Source organism: Hippopotamus amphibius, chromosome 6 (assembly GCF_030028045.1).
Source record: "Hippopotamus amphibius kiboko isolate mHipAmp2 chromosome 6, mHipAmp2.hap2, whole genome shotgun sequence".
Classification (NCBI taxonomy): Eukaryota; Metazoa; Chordata; class Mammalia; order Artiodactyla; family Hippopotamidae; genus Hippopotamus; species Hippopotamus amphibius.
The window spans coordinates 31,406,939-31,422,949 of NC_080191.1; the positions used below are offsets into that span (position 1 = coordinate 31,406,939).

The 16,011-nt window shown below is 36.0% G+C and overlaps 1 long non-coding RNA gene across 1 annotated transcript in view; it reads left to right on the forward strand.

Annotated features, from left to right (window-relative positions):
- LOC130855790 (uncharacterized) overlaps window positions 1-16,011 on the forward strand; it is a 43,366-nt gene that overhangs the window by 5,518 nt on the left and 21,837 nt on the right. The gene's annotated exons all lie outside the window — the stretch shown is intronic.

Below are 16,011 nucleotides of genomic sequence, written 5' to 3' on the forward strand. Positions count from 1 at the left end.
TTTTAATAGAGTAGTGAGTACAGATATAAATGGAAGTAAATAGCTTATCATCAATCATTTATTTCTCAAGGGCTAGGGATATTTGAAAGAAAGTGAAGTTTTAGGGTTACTTATCAAGATCTTCTGTTTCTTAATTTACAGACATGAGTAGCTTAAACTTGAAAAGCCTATACCTAAATTGGGGTTAAAGAGAAATAAAATAATTAAATATGTGTATAATATTACATGTTTAAACAGAGTGGGAGTAAATTTATGGGTATTTAATCAGGATAGAAAGTGCTCATTACTTAGATCTTAAAATAAGTGTAATTTTTATGTGTGCCCACGTTTTCAGGTTCATTTTAATAGAAGACAAAAATAAATAAGCAGCTAGAATGCTTTGGAAAAAACAGGGGAGGTTGGGACAGTGTCACAATATAAGCTATATATGAGCTAACAAAATGTAAACTACTGTTACACTGCCTTGGTTGAAATAGCTTATGGGGGAATATACAAAAGAGAAATACTTTACTTTTAGCTTTGTAGGTGAAGAAAAATGACAAAAACAAACTAGGTATGGAAAGAACAAATACTGGTTTATTAAACTTTAGAATGAAGAAATAGAGAAGAAACTAGAAATGCTGAATGTGAACCTGGGGACCATTTGATTGTATTGGCTTTCATCTGACCTTGATATCTCATCACATGACCTAGAAATTCCTCTGAAGCTCACTTGATAAACAGTCTTCAGAATCACAAGAAAAGCCTCCATTGAACTATTAGTTCATTAATCTTACTTCATCTCAACATTGCTGCTTTTATTTTAAATTCTTTTCTGTTCTATTTGTGTCATGGAAAATCTCATTTTGTCCTCATTATATTCTCTAAACGACCTGTGCTCATTTCTTTAACCAAAAGTTGAAAGTCATTCCAGAGGTTTGGCTTACCAACTGATTATTTAGAAACAGTGTAATCCAGCTCGTTTCAAGTGACAGAAGGCATTCCAGTGCAATTAAAAACTTTCCTCTCTTTAACTCTGACTCATGAATAGCTGAGTCTCCAATATCAGGCTTCACACACATTTGACACTGTCAAACATTTCTCTCAGAAATTTGCCTATGTCAATCCAGTCTTCAATTAAGAAAGGCAATGGATGTGCCTATCCTCTTAAAGATCCCTTCTCTGAAGAGCTGGCTTCTGTCTGCTACCACTGTCCTCTTTATGAAGACTGGCAACATCCTGTAGTAGCTGGCTCCCGTGGAGTCCATAATTCAGATTACTGCTCTCTGTTCTGTAGTCTATGACCTTCACTCTGTGTTCCTGGTTGCTATTCAGAAGCAATTTATGATTTATGGTTTTTTGTTTTCTTATAAAAGCATAAATAACCTTTCTTAGAAAAGATAAATTATTTGCTGACCAGTTCTTAAATACAAATTTTTCTCTAAAAATAACATAAATGGATATTTCTATTCACTAATTTTGAAAAAATTCACATCATCATCTTGTTCTTTACATTTTGATGCTTTGCATTATCAATGATATAATCTGTTATACCTGTTTATCACAACTGAATATCGACTAGAGTCACTAACTTTGTGAGCTTAGTTATAAGTAAGGAAATAACATATTCATTAATTCCATTGTGTGCTCTCTCTCTTTCTCTCTCTCTCTCTGTATATATATATATGTATATACTCTTTACTCTGCCCTCCTGCCCTCAGCGCTAGGCCAGGTTCTAGTGATATCAAGATACATAAGACAAGGTTTTGTCTTCAAGGAACTCATAGTTTAGTAGGAGAGTAAAAAAGGTATGTCAAAAATTATAATGCAGACTGGTAAGTTCTAAGTACAGTAAACACTATGCATTGGATGGCAGAAAAGGAGTTTCAATGCAACAGGAAAGCCTTTAAGAGTAAGAAGTACTTGAATTGGGTCTTAAAGTGTAAGAAATTATTTAAATAAATGATCAATTGAGGACATACTTTCCAAGTAGAGGAAACAACTCTGACAAAATTATAAAGGTTTAAACGTAATGAACTTTAAATAGTTCAGTAAGATTTGGTCACAGGGTACTTGGAAGGGAGCTCCACAAAAAGAAACAAGAGAATAAAAAAGAGCCAGAGGGACTGCCTCGGTGGCTCAGTGGTTAAGAATCTGCCTGCCAATGCAGGGGACACTGGTTTGATCCCCGCTCCGGGAGGATCCCACATACATACCACTGAGCAGCTGGGCCCATGTGCCGCAACTGCTGAGCCTGCACTCTGGAGCCCATGAGCCACAATTATTGAGCCCCCGTGTCACAACTACTGAAGCCCTTCTGCCTAAAGCCCGTGCTCCACACTACAGTGAGAGGCCCACGTACCACAATGAAGAGTGGCTCCTGCTCGCCGCAGCTAGAGAAAGCCTGCACGCAGCAGCAAAGACCCAATGCAGCCAAAAAATAAAATTGTTAAAAAAAAAAAAGAATTTATGAAAAAAAAAAACAAAACAGACACTTAAGTGTCTTATAAGCCATACTAAGATTTTCGGGCTTTAATTTAGGAAGACACTGAAGTGTTTTAAGCAAGAATATGAAATAATCAAATTTACCTTTTAGATATACTGGATTCAACAACAGTGATGATTACAGTTTCCTTAAGACAATTTCAACGGAGCCTTAGAAATAGAAGCCAGATTACAGAATGTGAGGCAAATGAGAGATCATAAAGTCCAGAGAGAATCTGGAATATACTTCATGGACGCTTATATGAATAGCAAAGGAGTGAGATGGATTAGGAATTAGAGGGGCACACTAGGTACAGTAGGGGATTTTTTTTAAGATCAAAAAGCCTTGATCATGTTTTCCTTTAAAGCAAGGAGTACAGGAATGAGGGAGGGGTAATTAATGATCTAGGAGAGAGGAAAGATTGGGAATATAGAGAAGTTTTCAAGCAAATGGAAGGGTAAAGTTAGAGCTCACGTGGACAGTACTTTTGAAGAGAAATAAAATTCTTAGTAAAGTAAAAAGAATTAAGATGGGACAAACATGGATAATCTTTGACTTGTCAAGGGGAACATGAAAGGAACTCATGCCTCACGGCATTATTTTCTGAGTCATGTCGTCCACTGGGAAACAGAGGGTTAGAGGTTAGAATGACATCTTGAAGAAAGTTCTAAAGGTTTCAAAAAGCTGCAGAAGTAAAGAGCGAGGCAGCTTAAATGCAGCGTTCTACTGAGAGGCCAGTCAAGTTTACAGACCATAAGTCTGAAGCAACAAATCCACTTAGTTAGTATAATCAAAGAGGCAAAAGCAAAAAGAGCTCCAAACACACCTCTGCAAAATAAAAATAAAAATGTATCCCTCTTGGGTTAACAGCTCCAGGTTAGTGGGCAGCTATTCTCCATGGGGTCATTTAGAGACCCAGGCTAACAGCAGCTCTGTCATCTTTACAAGGATTCCATAATTAATTGTTCTGGTTATTACCACTCCAGCTGGCAAAGAGAGGAAAGGCTTGCATGGCTGTGTGTGTCAAGCCTGGAAGTAGCACGGAGCAATGCTGCTCCTACTCCATAGTAAGAACCTAATTCTTGGTCATACCTAACTGCAAGGGGGTGGAATTGGGGCTGGCTGTGACATCCTTCTAAAACCCTATTACTCGGATTGGATCTCCACCACAGGACTATTTTTGAGTTCTCCATAGCAATGTTAATAGATTGAACACTGGAGCAGAGAAGCAGGTAGATGGACTGAAATCTCTGGGCAAGGGTGGCCTTTAAGAAAAAATTTAACTAAAGTTAAGCCAAGGCAAAGACATGGGAAGAGCAGCACAGAGATGACAGTTTGGGAGAAAATACATGATTGAAAAGGCTTTTATTTTAAGTAGTGTCTAAGGATTACAGTCAGTACATATTTATAAATCAATCTTTTTGCATTCAGAATGTGGATTACCCTTAACTGCTAAACACATGAAGTGCTGTGACATACTATGAATATTCATGTGAATGAATTACAGAGACATACCTACCAAGAATTAAATCATTTCAAATGATTGGATATCAGTGCATTTGACTTCCATTTTTATAAGCAGTTTTTAAGCATTTGTTTTTCTGAATCTCTTCTCTCTCTCTCACTTTGTATTTGGGGAAGGGAGAGTACTACCATCTGAATGTGCCCCTGCAGAGTATTTCATCAATTCAAATTAAAGATGTATTTTACAGCTGTCACTGATATATGACTTTGAGAATATGAACTGCTGTATAAATGTTATATGTTCCCATCCTCATGAAAATCACATTTCACCTCAGAGCCGTGTCTGGTTTTGCTATTCATTATTCATTTGAAGTCAGAGTTTTCCATTTCCAATATTATAATTAATTTGAATGTTATTAAATGTTGTCACAAATAGCAGATCGTCAGCTTTCCTTGACCTCCTGATGTGTATTCACTCTCATTTTAAATACTTTATTTTTATTCTTAATCTCCTTCAAAACAAAACAGACCATTTGTTCTGTCTCTAAAAATTCCATTTAACAAAATAGATCTGTTCCTCTTTCTTCACTCCATACCCTTTTATTTAACAGAAGTTATTTTCTGTCCTACACACCCCCAACAGTGTCAGCCTGACTACCTGAAAGCCAACACATGTAGGATTTGCATTAGGGAAAAAGTACGTGTTTTCTCAACTTTACATCCCACACAGAAACTGTGGGCTCTAAGTTTAGAACAGAATTTCAAACCAATATAAGTGGTATTTCATGCTGGGAACAAATTGGAGTTGTGAAAGACACTGGGGGTATAAATTCATGCTGTCTCGGCATAGTCAGTAAGTTGAATATATGGTTGGATGTAAAGAATGACATAGAAAGTAGCCTGGTCCCAAAATGTATCACCCAGTAGGGAAGCCTGTAACATACAAATCAAAGGTTCAATCCTATCATTTAAAATTGAATTTGAAAGTTTTCTATTAAAAGGCAGATAGCATTTGGAATACGAAATTAAGTTGGCAAGTGGAAGGCACATATCCATCATTGTCAGAAAAGCCACATTTCTGGACAATTGTGCCATTTTGTAGCACTGCTTATTTACCAGAGCATCCTCTCCCACAAGCCTGGATGCAGTCTTGTAACCCTCTCCAATACAGCATTCCATCCAGCCATATCCTAGTTGGATCTGATTATGAACTTAATAACCATGCCATGAGCTTGGGAAGGGATTCAAAGGGATGGGCGGAGAGGGTTGAGACCCCACTGGAAGGGCAAATAGGGGCATTTCCAATGCCAAACTTCAAGAGTCAAGAACCTGTAAATTCGGTTTAGGGGCTGCTGTACATAAGTGCTCAGCATTATAATCTGCAGAGACAATCAATTCTGACAATTCACTCTTTCATTGGAACTATAAAAATCAGCAGTTACTTCAGCTGGTTCAAATTAGAAGGATATATAATTTTGTTTTTGCTTTGGAAATGTTGTGGACTACTGACACGTTTGATTTAGTCACTGATTGCATTTTCATTCCACTGGATTAATCTCGTAGCACCATACTATCCATTTTTAAAAGAAAGCTTAAAAGCAAAGGAATGAAAAGGAAAAAATGTTATTATAAGAAAAAATTATTAAGCACCTATTCACAGGTGGGCCACTTATTTCAACGTGTGATTAGTTTAGAGCTTCTAGGACATGTAAGTTTATAATTTTAAGGATCTCAGAAATAGTTGAAGCTAATTTTATCATTTTACATAGGAGAGAACTGTGTGTTGGAAAGACTAAGTAACTTGTTCATATTCACATATATTGATATTATTATTGAAAATCTGAACTAGAATACAGTTGTCCTCTCAGCCCAGAGCAACTTACATTATTTCTTATCCAGGTTTTTTCCATATCTAGTCTTTTGGGATTTGAACTATTGATAGAATCTCACTTACCATAAATCCCAATTTCTTCAGTCTATTCTGAATCCTAGAAAGAGGTGGTTGGTTTTACATATCTTTGAATCCAGGAATGTGATAGTATCACCAATACTTTCTCCATTTTTCAGTCCTGTTCTTATCTACATATTTACTTCATTCTATCTTAGTTTGTAAAGATATTTTCCATGTGATCAAATGGGCATTTTCCACATGGGCAGGGCTAAAGGTAGCCCCCACTTCACTCAGGTCAATCAAGATTATGACCCCAGAAGAAAGAGACAGTTGTCTTTTCCCAATGTGTGTATATAAATATTATAGGGAAGGAATCTTATTGGTCTGGCTTAATCACATCCTCAATTAATTTCTGTGACCAGGAGAATGGGACACTTTGATTGCCCCAAGCCAATCTTTTGTGGCTGAGGTGGTTCAGTACAATAATTGGCAGCCTCATCAGAAATCTCCAAGATAAGGGAGGGGAGGGGACAGAGAGAAGCAGTTGCCCAGGGAGGAGGATGTTATTGTCAGAAGAAGGGGAGGAGTACTAAGCTGACCAAAATAGATATCTCCTCTTGATTGTGACTATGAATGAAAACACACACACACACAACACACGCACACACACACACATGGAGTCATACATACTTCTTCCCAGATATGTATACGAATACAATTATCCCATATACAAGTATAACTATACCCACTTCTTCCTCTAAAAAAAAAAAAAATCATCACTTGATTCATCTCTGGGTGAAGAGAAATATCTTGACCTGGTCTAGTTTTTTAATAATTATGAATCTAAAGTTAAATAATAAATTTAAATAATCTATACTCAACATATGATGGGAAGACAATTCTCTCCCTGAAATGAAAAAGAAGTAACATATGATCTGTCCCTGGTCCAGAATATCTTGCATAGTTTGGAAAGGAAAAAGGACTAATTTGTTGTTTCCATTTTCCTCGAAAAAAACACACTAATGGTGCCATCATACCATCTTAAAATTGTAGTCTCTCCTTAGCAAAATCCTCAACCTCTTCTCTTTATTCCCTTTACCTTTGTGCTTTCCTGAGGATTGGTTTTCCTTTGAAGACACATTTTCTAGCACAGTCTGTCATGTAGGGGCAGTATTTTCTCTTGGATCTCAAGGCCTGGGGGAGTTTTGGGTGTCCTTCTTATTTCTCATTATTTTTTCCAAAAGGTTTCTCCTCCTTTCTCCAAAATGCATGCTTTTACTACCGTTCTTCTTGTCATCACCATCATTTTATGTCCCAGTAAGCCTCCTCAAAAAAACATAACTATCTATAAAGCCCCTACTGCACACCATTGCCTATGTCCACAAATCCACCCAGTAGGAGATGCACGCCCACAGAGGCCTAGGGACTGCAGGCTGTTGGGAAATGACTGTGTGTATTAATAGAAATAGTATTTGAACATGTATTATATAGCAAGAACTGTGCTGAGTACTTTTCACAGATTACCTGATTTAATCCTTGGTGTCTTCTCCACTTTTCTCTAAAATTCATTAGAGCAAGGGCTCTGTCTATCTTGCTCACATAGTCATATTGTATCTCTAATACCTTGCATAGTGCCAGGGACTTGATATGAGTAATAATGGAAATAATATAAATATTGAAATAGAACTGAAAATGAACTTGGGTTAAAAATATAAAATATCTCTTTCTTTCCCAATATTTACTTGAACCTTTTAAGACTGGATTATTTTGAATGGTTTTATGTTTGTCAAAAGGCTTTCCTAATTGAATTAGAATATTACTGTTAAACAAACATGCCTCAAGAAATTGGATTCAGTTTCAGTGGTTTTTTCCTTATCTGGTATAATAGGTTTATATGTGAAAAGTAATTCCACTTCTAGTAATGTCAGATGAGGCAGTTTGTACCAATTCTCCCACTAAGAGAACAGGAAAAGCTGGACAAAATGTTCTTAGAAGCTTATATTTTAGAACAAATAAAACAAGGAAGACTGGTATGACCAGTGAGGATGGAGGCTCAGCTTATGAGCTTCTCTTTCCTTGAGGTTATTTGTTATTCCAGAAGAGGCAACTGAAGATTAGGCTGAGCTCCACTTTTGACAGTCTTTATGAACTAGGAAAATGGAGATTTGGGGCACAGGCTCTCACGAAAGAAAACAGATTTGATGAACACCCCTCACTGAAAGGCAGTACCTGTGAATACAAAATTCACCAAAGGGTAAATCCAAAATAGGCTTCCACAGGGACTGCAGCTCAGCCTCATATAATAGTAAATCTAAAAATTATATTAAGATAATTCTGAAAAGCTATTTCCCCAAGATACTGGGCCAAAGCAATAATAATAATAATAATAGTAACAATAACAATAATAAATAGATAAATCCTCTCTAGAGGAAAGGAAAGTAATATCCTAGGGCATACATTACTTCTACTGAATGTTTGTAAAGGCAGACTGAAGACACAGTTAAAAATATCCAGGCAAAAACACAGAAGACAACATGAATCAGCAGAAGCAGAAACAACAGGCATTAGAAAAAGACTTCAAAATCCTCTGATATTAGAGACATCAGATATTGACTTTAAGATAATTGTGTTTACTATGTTCAAGGATATAAAACACAAGATGGAGAATTTTGAAGAACAAATAAGTATAAAAAATGGGAATCATAGAACTGAAAAAACACAATAACTGAAATTAGGGACTCATTTGATAGGTTTTAGAGCAGATTAGGCACAGCCAAAGACTGAAGTCTGGAGAAAGGGCTGGAAAACACAAACAATGGTGTACAAGACAAAGATGATTGAGAGAATGTCTATTAGGCGTACAACTGGAATTCTCCAATGATAGGCGATATAAGAGATAATGGTCGATAACTTTCCAAATTTGAAGAATGTCATCAAGTCATAAATTCAAGAAGCTTGAAGAACCTCAGGCAGAATGTATGCAAATAAACCACTCTCTTTAATGGCTGAGTAACAGGACATACTATATAGCACAGGGAATTCTGCTCAATATTATATAACAACTTAAATAGGAAAAGAATTTGAAAAAGGATACATGTATATGTAACTGAATCACTTTGTTGTACACCTGAAACTAACACAACACTGTTAATGAATTATACTTCAATATAAAATAAAAAGTTATTTCCTGAAAAAAAAAATAAACCACTCTGAGGCACATCAGTAAAACCAGAGATAAAAAGAGAAAAAAGTTTTAAACATAGCAAGAGTAAACTAGAAAGTTTACCTTAAAAGATGCGTCAGCTGAAACTAACAGGTGATTTTTATGCAGGAAAAAGTTCATAACCATGATATCAAACCAGACATGAACATTACAAGAAAGAAAAATTATATTAGGCAATTTCTTTATAAACACACATGCGAAAATTCTAAACAAAAATTAGTAAGCATTCCTCTCCAATCTGCTTTGGTTCCAGGAATATAAATTTGGTTTAACATTCAAAAATAATTAGTATAATTTATAATCAAATAAAGGAGAAAAAGTATATGACCATCTCAATAAATATAAAAAAATATTTTATATAATACAATACTTTTTGATGTTTGTGTGAGTGTTTATAATATTAAGAATTTTCTTTAATCTATCAAATGACCATTACATAAAACCTAGAGCAACTAACTCATCTAATCTTGAAATATTGAATGTTTTCCTTGCAAAAGTGGGAATAAAACACAGGCATTTTAATTTAATATTGTACTGGAGCTTACGATAAATAATAAGGAAACAAAGAGTAAAATGTTAAAAGATTTGAAAGGAAGAAATACAGTTGTCATTAATCATTGACATGATGATTGTGCACATAGAAAATGCAAAATAATCTCCAGACAGACTATTAGAATTAACAAGTTAGTTTAATAGGTAAAAACCAGTAAAATCATTTTGGCAAACCAGTATTATCACTAATTCTACTTTGAAGCACATATGCAATATAATTGCAAGCATATGTACCATATGTGCCCCAAGAGAGTTCTATAAAAGTGGTCCTAGCAGTATTGTTAGTAATAGCCACTAACACTGAAAATGAACCCAATACTCATGAATGGTAGAATGGAAAAAAAATTTATGCAGTGGGTTACTATTCAGTAAAATTGAAATTGAAATTGAACAAACTACAACTACGTGCAATAACATGGATAAATTTCACAGCCTAATGTTGAGTAAAAGAAACCAGACAGAAAAGACTACACAGCATATGGGCATCATTCTAATATAAATTTTAAAAACAGGCAAGTGTAAATTATTACACTTGAGAATGCCTGCTTAGATGGACAACTATCACATAAATCCAGGAAACAATTACCATTCGGAGGAGTCAATCTTTTAGAAAGAGGAAAGGATTACTATGGACAGGGGGAGGCTGGGGTATGAGATGCTAGCTGTATGCTATTTTTTGATCTCGGTGATCACTGCATGAGCATTTATTTGCTTTGTGTCAAATCAAATATATATCTTTTAAAATATGTTCTCCACATGTACTATATATTTCATAATTGTAATATTTAAAACAAAATAAATGAGAATTTTTCAAAGTGGACTGGGGCATCAAGAAAGCTAGTAATGGTAATGATTGAAGGACAGGGCCAGGATTAGGATGAGATGAGCAAAGCACTCACCTTGGGTGCAGACTTTAAGAGAGGGCAAAAAACTGACTAACCAGAAGTAAATAATCTTTTACTGTAATAAAGAATTAATATTAATGCAAAAAATTCAGGATGAATGAAATATCAAACGGATCGATAACAAATACTAAGACAGGATCAGTACGTACCAGGCACTGTTTTGAGCTTTTACCTATATTAACTGATTTAATCCACATAGAATGCAATGAGGTAGAGTCTATAATTATCCCTTATTTTACTAAGAAGGACCCTGTGGCACAGAGGAAAGTATTTATTTTCCCAAGGTCATCCAGCCAACCCATTTCAAAGCCTGAGTTCAAACACAGTTCAAACTCAGAAGCCCAGCTCTTAGAGACAGAACTTCGCTCCACCTGCAATTGCAGTGAAGGCAGTCAGATAGTGACAGCCAGTGATCTCCCGTGGGTGATATTAGCTCTAACTCCTTCTACTAAGCATATGCCTTCCACATCATATGTTTGTGATTATTGTGTTCAGAGGACAGATATAATTAAAGGAAGACGATTAGGGAAATCAGTATAATTATGGACCTTACAAAATTGTCATCAAATCTCTCTTTTCTTAAGTTTGATTCCCATGGTGTGGAGTACGCCAACCAGGGAATAAAATCTCCTAGAATTCTCCCAATCAAATGATTCTGTCTCACTACTGTAATTCATGCTACTGTAGGACTCCTGTGAAAGTTAGAGTAAACTTAATATCTGACATGCATAGTTGAATAAAAAATACAGACTAATATTAATTAATTTGACAATTATACCACAGTACTTTGCTACATTTTAAAAGCAGCTTAGAACTATACAATTTTTCATGACCTCTTTTGTAAAGATGAGGGCCAGGGTACAGAGTATATGACCACAGGTTTTATTTACCTTCTGAAATGTTAACTCATTAACCAAATGTCATCATTTAGACTGTTGTCTTCTGTTGAAGTAAGTTCAGTTTGAGCCAAAACAAAAACAAAAACAACAAAAAACCAAGTCACAGATCAGTTTGGTAAAAGTGCACAAAGCAGCTTAAATTTCAAAGGTAGCTCAAAAATTAATGACTCTTAGTTTCCTCAAGGTGCAACAGTATGCTTTGAGAATAGAGAAAGAAACAGGAAAAAAAAATTAGGGAACTAAATAATTCCAATGAATATTAATGAAAGATGGGTACTTTTCAGGCAGAGCTTCTTAGGTAGAAAGGAAATAGAATTTGTAAGAGGGTAAATTTCAATAAACAGTTATTTATAGATATGGGGAAATGAGTTCTGCTGAATTTCAATTCTTAAGCTGTGATAATGTCCATTTTTTTCAAACAAGTCAAATTTTTTGAGAAATAAAGCTTGCTACAGGCTGCCAATATATCTCACTTAGAACATAAAAAATTCCATTAAATAACCACTTTTTAAAATCTTTTCTAAATAGTCAGTTTGATGGTTTCACAGAACTATAACTCTGAGCCTACCTCCAGAATCTTAAAAATTGCCATTAAGTCTTTAGCCATCCTGCTTTCTGTTTTAATCGAACTATGACATAAAGTATGACTGCAAAAAGGAAAATGAGAGTTCTGGTGCAAGAATACTCTCTATATGACAATGATGGGAGTGGAATTGAGAAAGTGAAACTGAAAAGCTGAGATGAAACTCTCAACACTTCATCTAGAAAGGTGGTGATACAGTTAAAGTAAGACTCAGGGTATCAATCACAGCAGGAAAAATTAGAATTAAATGTTTCAAAGTGCCATTGTGAGAAAGTCACAGTTCTCTATTCTAAACTTAAATTAGCAACCTGTGAAGCAAATTTCTCTGAGGCTCATTTTGAAAAATTTTAGAATGAAAATTAATAGACAAAATGTCAGGTCCAAAATTTCAGAAAAATCTTTGTGATACTCAGTTGGGCCTCAAAGCCTTTCAATTCATCTCCTCCTCATTATTTTTTTTGTAACAAAAGAAGTTATTTTTGACTGTTAGTGTTTCCATGCAACCATCTTTGACTGTTAAAGCCAGAGATGGATCTGTCAGAGCTGTCAATATCTTTCTGTGTTTGGGATTTCAGCCTTTCATCCATCTGAACATATAAATGTAGAGCTTTTGTGCTTTGCAGTTTTGTTTCTCCATGAGCATGAATGCAAAAGAGACTGAGCTAAGAATGGCAGCTACAACTCTTCTGACGAAAAAAGATAATGCAAAAAGGGCCAGTTTTTAAAAGAGGGAAAATGTTTGGGGCATAAGAGGTTTTGTGACTCTAGCAATATGTTTCTCTTTTCCGAATTGTTACTCATTACTGTCAATCACCATCCTATCCTAGAATGCTAGATCCTGTCACTCGCTTTTCCAAATGCAAATGAAAAAAACATATGTCATTTCAATCCAATTTTCAAGTTTATTTTAATTAGTTCTGGTTTGGTATTTTTTCCCCTGCATTGAAATCCAACTACACACAAGCAAAAGCAAGTAGTCGCCTAGTTGTGGTTCAGAAAATGAAAGCACAAATCTTCCAAGGAGATATGGTAATTTGTCCTGAATGCTGGGAGATGGCAATGAGCTGTGGACCACTCTTTCCAGGAAATGGGTGATGGTCACTGGGGCGTACAAATATGAACCATCATGAAGATCCAACCTTCCTATGGAGAGACGTTAAAATTTTCTATTCTACCTCCATAGCTTCTCCTTCCTTCAACAAACAGTAGTGGAGTCCTATTCAGGTACTGTGCTAGGCCTGGGGATAAAATGGAACAAGTCACAGCTCAGTTTCAAAAAGATGAGCATCTGTGAAGAAGCACTAGACTAACACTGGTGAAACCCAGTGAGGTTCTCTGCGCCATTACCCCATGTTCACTCCTAGAGGGCAGGAATCTATTAACATAATAACAAAAAGGGTCTGTTTTTGAGAAGCAATCAGAAATTCCAAGAAGCTTTGTCTTAGCTGTTTCATTTTGAAGGCTCTTAGAGCTTTATCCACCCATTGACTGTATGGGAGAGGTTAGTGTATGAGAACATGGGAGTCCCCTTACCCTCAGAGAAACCAATAAACTAGATCAAAATAGATCACTGTCCAGCCCGAACCCCTCAACAGTTTCTCAATGCAACTGGAATAAGTTCCCTGCCTACAAGGCACTGCATGACATGGCCTGAATACCTCTCTGCACTCCTCGTTTTTATTCCTCTAACTAATACTGCTGTCATGATAGTCTCATTTCTGCCTTCAAATACGCCTGCCTTGTCCTCATGCCAAGATACTAGTGTGTTCTTTTGGCTTGGAATTCTCTTCCTCCAGATCATTGCACGGCTGCCCTCTCCTCACCATTCAGGCTTCAATTCACAATTCTCTAAACTAAAATAACACCCTCTCTTCTCCCCTCCTCAGACTCCAGCTAATCTGCCAGATTTTCTTGTTTGCCTGCTTTTAGCAATCAGCTGAAGTTATGTACATATTTGTGTGTTTACTGAGTGTCTCATAATCCTGTAGGCATTCCATCTTCTTCACTTCTCCATTCCTAGAGCCTCAAGTATTGCCTGTCCTCATAGTGGGACTTCCCAAAAATATTTGCTGATGGATGCGCTGACTCATTTATGATAGGAGAATGAGCAGGAGAGTTTCTATGGGTACAAGTGTTGGGCAGAAACAAGAAATGTATATTAATGTCACTATAACTTCATTGTAAACAGACTAAAAAAACTCATTATATGAGTTATGCAATTCAGTATGATGTGTGCTACAAAGGGAATAAATTCTACAAAGGGAATACATTCAAATTTTGAGAGGTGAGAAATACCTAGGAAATAATGACATCTTTCCTGAAATTTCAAAGATAAGTAAGATATAGCCAGATTCTGGAAGAATAAGAGATTAAGGGGAAAGGGCAATCCCTCCCAAATTAAATTGAATGTACAAAGCCCAAAGAGGGTTGACATTTACCAAGAAAAAAAGGAAAGACAGTGAAACATAGAGTAACAGCATCATTTTTTGCATGACATAAATGGAAGAGTTGAGACTGAAAGAAGGGAACTGAGAGAGCCATTGAAGAAATCCAGGAGAGAGACAATAGCATTCCTCAGCTGGGGTAGATCCACAGGGGGTGGATGGAATTGGATAAACCGAGAGATTTAAAGGTGTTATAGAATCAATAGGACTTGGTTGATTAGGTGTGAGAATGAACAAAGGGAATATTTTCTATCCAATTTTTCTTACTAAGCATTTGGATGCATCGTGGCTCCAGTAACTGACATAGAGGGCCTCTCCTTAGTGGACAAGATAATGTTCTTGAGCTTAAGTTGTCAGAGGAACAGCCAAGTGGAGATATCTAGGAGGATATTGGATGTACATGTCTGAGAAGATGCATCTGTGAGTTATCCTAGAAATGATAATTAAAATCACGGAAGCTAAGGAGGTCAAATAGCAATAGTGACCAAAGGGATAAAAGAATGCAAACTCAGGTGGGACCCTATAAAACACTAATATGTAATATATTTTTTTCAAAAAACGAAAAAGGGCGAGCTATGATGTTTACTTAGAGCAGCCAGTAAGATAGGTGGAAAACAAACTGTGTGAATTACAAATCCAATGAAGGAGAACATTTCATTGAGAGTGACTATTCAACAGTGTCAAGTGATAGGGAAAATCTCAAATTAGATTAGGTTTCCAAAGTGTCCATGGGATTTAGTAAAGTTGCTGGTTACAATCACAAGAAAGTTTTAATGGAGTGGTGAAAATGAAAGTGGGTTCCAGAAAGCATTTCCAGAAACCTGAATAGAAAAGGGGAGGCAAAATACAGCCATAATGAGTGGAGAAAATACTTTAAAGAAATTTGGCCACTGTTGAGAGGAAAGTGAAAGATTAGAGTAGAAAGAGAGATGGTGAAATATTGTGTTTATGATGGAAAGTAACTTAAAATATTTAAATGCTGATGGGAAAGCTGGTGAGGAGAGTGTTTTTGAAGATATAGGGAAATGATAATTAATGGGCAAGATTACTGAGGAGGTGGAACGAAAGGCTATGTAAGACTGAAACAGATAAATTGTAAGGGACACTTCTTTCTCATGAGCGGATCATAAAAGGAAAGAATATGAGTAGATCAAGTAAATTATACAAGTGTAGAATAGGAGAGGCAAATAACTAGAACACAGGGAGAGGGACAGATGGTATTGATGATATGAATTTTTGAAGTCACCAGCCTATGTAAGTCTATGCTTTCCTTCAGTAGGGCTCATCTGCCTGAATACAGAAATAAAAAGATGGTAGTTATATTGGACAAGATTTGGGGGTTTTTGAGTATTCAAATGAAAAAGCAAGATAGCAAGCTAATTAAAACTGGTTGGAAACTGTGATCATATGATGGACTGGAAATAAAGTAAGGAATAAAGTAAATGTTAATGTGAAGTAGAAGGCAGTTAACAGGCTGGCAACATTCCAAGGAGCTGAATATTCTGACTTATCTTCCTTCTCATTCTCTCTTTTTAATTCCTTCCAATAAGGTTTCATCCCCACCACTCCACAAAAATTTTCCCTGT